At 40.5% G+C, this 6,327-nt stretch overlaps 1 pseudogene; it reads right to left on the minus strand.

Annotated features, from left to right (window-relative positions):
* LOC106502995 lies at window positions 2,343–3,402 on the minus strand (annotated as a pseudogene).

Genomic DNA, 6,327 nt, shown 5'->3' on the forward strand with positions numbered 1-6,327 from the left:
GCATGGCAACCCTTTCTGGTATTCTTGCCTGGAGAGTCCCACGGACAGTGGAGGCTGGTGGGCTACAGTCCATAGGTCACAAAGAGTCAAACACGGCTGCATAGCATGCCTGTTGTAGACATTTTATGTAATGTTAAAATCTTTACTTTCCTACTCTACTGACTGTTCTTTAATATTTCAACCTCTTAATTTGTGTGCATGCCTAATTATATCAGTAAATTTAGGGTAAAGGAAGATGAGAAAGTGATGAGAGGCTCTGCCATATGACAAGCAACCTTTTAAGTCTAAGAAATCTTACCAGCCCCTTACTGATTTACAGAAGAAGTCTTTCAACTGCTTATGTATCAACTGATTGTCTTGTCTACCCTAGGTTTTCCTGATCCACTTCTTGATTTTGATAAAGATTACGTCAAAAAAACACTGGCAAGATTAATCAGGTTCATTTGGAGGAAGTTGCTTAAGATCTCATGGGAGTTCCCTAGCTGTTCCACGGTTAGGACTCAGCGCTTTCACTACCATAGCCCAGTCCCTGGTCAGGAAGCTAAGATTCTGCAAACCACACAGCATAGCCAAAAATAGCCTCATTTTACTCATGTTGCTTTTTATAAACATTTCCACTCCCACCCATTACCAAAACCACCCACCCTTACCCTCTCTGCCCCCTGCAACCCCCTAAAAAGCCTCACCAAAGTAATAATGAAGCAGATTTGTATTCTCGTTCTCCATGAGTATTCCAATGTTTGTAATCAGTATCCATAATTGGTGCAGATTTTAAGGCTGTTTTTCTCCTCTTGAAACATGTAGTAATCTTGCTAATCTATGATACCGAGAAAGGCCCTGTGGGCCTCCTGGGTACAAAGACTTCCTGTGTCCACCGTTTCTTTGATTATAGAAAATAGCCTTCATTCAGCCTCCATGACGTTCCCTGTTTCAATGGGAAGATTCACGCAGCTGTTAGTTAGGAAAGAGAGGGAAGCAAGACAAGAAAGAAAGAGACAGTCAAGAGAAACAGTAATGCAGTCTTGGGGCAGGGTCCCGATTCCTCATCAATACACACAACAGTATATTTGAGCTGTTTTGCAGATATGGAAACTCCCTCTAGGCGGGATTCAAGCCCTGGGTATGCTGCCCGCAAGCATATAGATCTCAGACTGGTTGGAACCTGAAGGTTGATAACGCTGACTCCTTTTACCTTACCACCAACTAATCAGAAGTGTATCCACAAGCTGATATGCCCTCTTTGAACCATAAAATTTCTCATTATTCTCTCAAAGATGGGATACACAGTTTTGAGAGCATTAGCCTGCTATATCCTCCTTTGCCTGGCAAAGTAATAAAGCTATCCTTTTCTACTTCAGCCAAAGCTCTGTCTCTGAATCCGGCACTGGTGTGTAGAGAAGCTGAGCTTTTGATGACATATACACCTCCCTCCATTCAATCCTGAAGTTTGTTTCATCTTCCGTCTCCACAGTCCTTTAATATTCACTCAGTATTTACTAGAATTATCCACAAGAGGATGTGGGAACCCATGTGGTTTAAGTAGGTTGAATTAAACTGCTTTAAACTAAAGAAACATCCTGGGGAGACCATCTGATACATGAATTCTTTCAATTCCCCTTATTTCTAGTCTCTGTCATGCAAATGCAGGCTGGTTTTTATATATAATATACACATAATCTTAAAAAATAATGTTTAGCTTCTGTAAGTTACAGACTGGATATTCTGCTGGTATTACCTCCAAACTGTAACTGTATTTTGCTCCATGATACGATGTGAACTTGAGTTTCTTAATAGATTCACAGATTCAGGAGATTTACTTATACTAATCTGGTGCTATGGGAATATAATTACCCCATGGAACAGAGTTCTGTTTTATTATAAAACTGTCAACAGTGCTGCAGGCACATTTTTGTTTATTGGGTCACCTGTTTCAAAACTACAGAGAACACCCTTTTGGTTAACACATTCTCTTCAGTAATTTAGAAGCATCAATTAGGTAACAAGTTTCTTTCACCCTTTGTCATATCTTATGAGATTTCTAGGCCCTCATTCTCTTCTTCCTGAACTAATTTCTGCTGGTAGTGAATGTCAAACAATAAGTGTGAATTTCATAACAGTGTTTCATAGATTTTTGTTTAAACCTTTTTAGGAGGTATTTAGTTCCAGCAACCATTACATCTCTCCAGTAAGATATAATTTTTAAAAACTCTCAAGTTCCAAAAAAATTAATAATTCACTTGGCTACAATCAGAATAGAAAACTGTGACCAACAGAAGGTACAATATAAACTTTTGTCATGTTAACAAAGTAGTTGGTTTTACTACAAGCTGCTGACACTTCTATCAGTAGTAGCCTTAGGGAGGCTGTTGGTTGTAACCATAATGTCCATATGGATGGGCTAGTAAATTCTGGTCTGTGCTGCAGGCAATTGTTACCCCAGGATCATTCATGCCACTGATTGGGTCAGTTGTCACTTGGGCACCCCTATCTGCTATCCCTACCTCTAAACTGTCTATTACCTTGCAACCGATTACCTCTATTTTTCTGGTTCCTACAGGATCTGCTATTCCATTTCTCAATGACTGGAGGGGACTCAGGAGGGCGTTTCAGTTATTTTTGGTACTCTTTGTCATATTGGCACTCTTTGTGAAAAAGTTGGCTTAAAACTCAACATTCAGAAAACTAAGATCACGGCATCCGGCCCCATCACTTCATGGCAAATAGATGGGGAAACAGTGGAAACAGTGTCATACTTTATTTTGGGGGGCTCCAAAATCACTGCAGATGGTGACTGCAGCCATGAAATTAAAAGATGCTTGCTCCTTGGAAGGAAAGTTATGACCAACCTAGACAGCATGTTAAAAAGCAGAGATATTACTTTGCCAACAAAGGTCTGTATGGTCAAGGCTGTGGTTTTTCCAGTGGTCATGTATGGATGTGAGAGTTGGACTATAAAGAAAGCTGAGCACCAAAGAATTGATGCTTTTGAAGCTGTGGTGTTGAAGAAGACTCTTGAGAGTCTCTTGGACTGCAAGGAGATCCAACCAGTTCATTCTAAAGGAGATCAGTCCTGGGTGTTCATTGGAAGGACTGATGCTGGAAGCTGAAACTCCAATCCTTTGGCCACCTGATGCAAAGAGCTGACTGATTTGAAAAGACTCTGATGCTGGGAAAGATTGAAGGCAGAAGAGGAAGGGGACAGAGGATGAGATGGTTGGATGGCATCACCGACTCAATGGACGTGAGTTTGAGTAAGCTCCAGGAGCTGGATTTGGACAGGGAGACCTAGCATGCAAAGAGTCAGACGTGACTGAGTGACTGAACTGAACGGAATTTGTCATCTGCGAATCTACTGGCAAACATCTCTTCAAAATCTGGCACAGCTTCAGAAGTATCAGTCATTCTGAAATTCCCAGATATTTGAGGAAGCTGTTCTGTTTAATGTTTAGATTATTTAGATTTCCAGTCCAGAGTGCCATCATAGGACCTCCCTTATATAGATTCTTAGATACATATTTCATGTTTGTACTTTATATATCAGAAATTAGTATTTTCTGATTGATAGCATATTAAAATTAACTGGCATTTTAGGAGATAAAGATAAATCTCCTACTAGTTCTGTCTCTCTGGAGATGCCTGACTAACACAGAGAAAATACAAATTTGACTCTCAAAACTCTGTGTTACTTAGTTGTTATGTTACTTGCTGCTTTATAAGAGTAAAGCTTTGGTATCTTGTTCCAAACATCATAGGAATATTTCTTAAAGATTTGTGTGTTACAGAAAGTCCATTACAATTCAGAATCCCATTCTGGTTTGAGTCCTTTACCATTTAATTGAGAAAGACATTAACCTGCTCCTAATTTAGAAATGTTTATCCTTGAAGATCTGTGTATTTACCTGAGCCATACGACTCTAGTCTGGAGAGATCTACTTTAACAGAAATACATTTTAATATTATGTGGATAATTTTCACTCAGAACTTCTAGGCAGCCATCATCTTTGGACAACCTCTTTGCCTTTTGTCAATTACTTCCTGGGCCATCACAAATTATGTTCCTCAAAGTCACAATAGCAAATCCACTAGGGCTTCCCTGATGGTCCATTGGTTAAGAATCCACCTACTAAAGCAGGGGACATGGGTTTGATCCCTGGTCTGGGAAGATCCCACAGTTCACAGAGCAAGTAAGCCTATGCACCACAGTACTGAGCCAGCACTGTGGAGCCTGCGCCCCACAACAAGAGAAGCCACCACAATGAGAAGTCTCACTACCCCAATGAAGAGTGGCTCCCACTTGCCTCAACTAGAGAATGCCCAGCTGAAGCAACAAAGACCCAGAGCAGCCAAAAATAAATAAAATAAATAAATAATAAATCAATCATAATTCAGTAAAACATATAAATATACATATATAACAAATTAAAAATCCAACACTGACACCCAAACCCTCAAACGACTTAATAGAAAGCATCCTGAAAATATCCTGTCAAAGAATGGTTATTGTTGTTCAGTTGCTAAGTCGTGTCCAAGACTCATGGACCTCGTGGATAGCAGCACGCCAACCTTCCCTGTTGATCACTATCTTTTGGAATTTGCTTAAACTCATGTCCACTGAGTTGGTGATGCCATCAAACCATCTCATCCTCTGGCGTCCCCTTCTGCTCCCACCTTCAATCTTTCCCAGCATCAGGGTCTTTTTCAATGAGTCATTCTTCACATCAGGTGGCCAAAGTGTTGGAGTTTCAGCTTCAGGATCAGTCCTTCTAATGAATATTCAGGACTGATTTCCTTAAGGATGGACTGGTTGGATCTCCTTACAGTCGAAGAGACTCTCATGAGTCTCCTCCAACACCGCAGTTCAAAAGCATCAATTCTTTGGTGCTCAGCTTTCTTTATGGTCCACCTCTCACATCTATACATGACTACTGGAAAAACCATAGCTTTGACTAGACAGATGTTTGTTGGCAAAGTAACATCTCTGCTTTTTAATATGCTGTCTAGGTTGTTCATAACTTTCCTTCCAAGGAGCAAGTATCTTTTAATTTCATGGCTTCAGTCACCATCTGTAGTGATTTTGGAGCCCCCCAAAATAAAGTCTGTCACTGTTTCCCCATCTATTTGCCATGAAGTGATGGGGCTGGATGCCATGATTTTAGTTTTCAGAATGTTGAGTTTTAAGCCCACTTTTTAACTCTCCTCTTTCACTTTCATCAAGAGGCTCTTTAGTTCTTCGCTTTCTGCCATAAGGGTGGTATCATCTGTATATCTGAGGTTACTGATATTTCTCCCTGCAATTTTGATTCCAGCTTGTGTTTCATCCAGCCTGGCCTTTTCCATGATGTACTCTGCATATAAATTAAACAAGAAGGGTGACAATATACAGCCTTGATGGACTCCTTTCCCGATCTGGAACCATTCGGTTGTTCCAAGTACAGTTCTCACTCTTACTTCTTGACCTGCATACAGATTTCTCAAGAGGCAGGTCAGGTGGTCTGGTATTCTCATCTCTTGAAGAATTTTCCACAGTTTGCTGTGATCCACATAGTCAAAGGCTTTGGTATAGTCAATAGAGCAGATGTTTTTCTGGAACTCTCTTGATTTTTTGATGATCCAGTGGATGTTGGCATTTTGATCTCTGGTTCCTCTGCCTTTTCTAAATCCAGCTTGACTATCTGGAAGTTCATGGTTCACGTACTGTTGAAGCCTGGCTTGGAGAATTTTGAGCATTACTTTGCTAGTGTGTGAGATGAGTGAAATTGTGCAGTAGTTTGAACATTCTTTGGCATTGCCTTTCTTTGGGATTGGAATGAAAACTGACCTTTTCCAGTCCTGTGGCCAGTGCTTTTCCAAATTTGCTGACATATTGAGTGCAGCATTTTCACAGCATCATCTTTCAGGATTTGAAATAGCTCAACTGGAATTCCATCACCTCCACTAGCTTTGTTCGTAGTGATGCTTCCTAAGGCCCACTTGATTCTGAATTCTAGAATGTCTGGCTCTAGGTGAGTGATCACACTATCATGGTATTCTGGGTCATGAATGAATAGTCAGGGTTGATTTCCTTTAGGATTGACTGGTTGGATCTCCTTGCTGTCCAAGGGACTCTCAAGGGTCTTCTCCACCACCACAGTTTGAAAGCATCAGTTCTTTGGTGTTTAGCCTTTTTTATGATCTAACTCTCACATCCATACATGACTACTGGAAAAACCATAGCTTTGCCTAGACGGACCTTTGTTGGCAAAATGACGTTTCTGCTTTTTAATGTGCTATGTTTGTCATAACTTTCCTTCCAAGGAGCAAGTATCTTTTAATTTCATGGCTGCAGTC

The sequence above is a fragment of the Capra hircus genome, chromosome 16, assembly GCF_001704415.2.
Source record: "Capra hircus breed San Clemente chromosome 16, ASM170441v1, whole genome shotgun sequence".
Taxonomy (NCBI): domain Eukaryota; kingdom Metazoa; phylum Chordata; class Mammalia; order Artiodactyla; family Bovidae; genus Capra; species Capra hircus.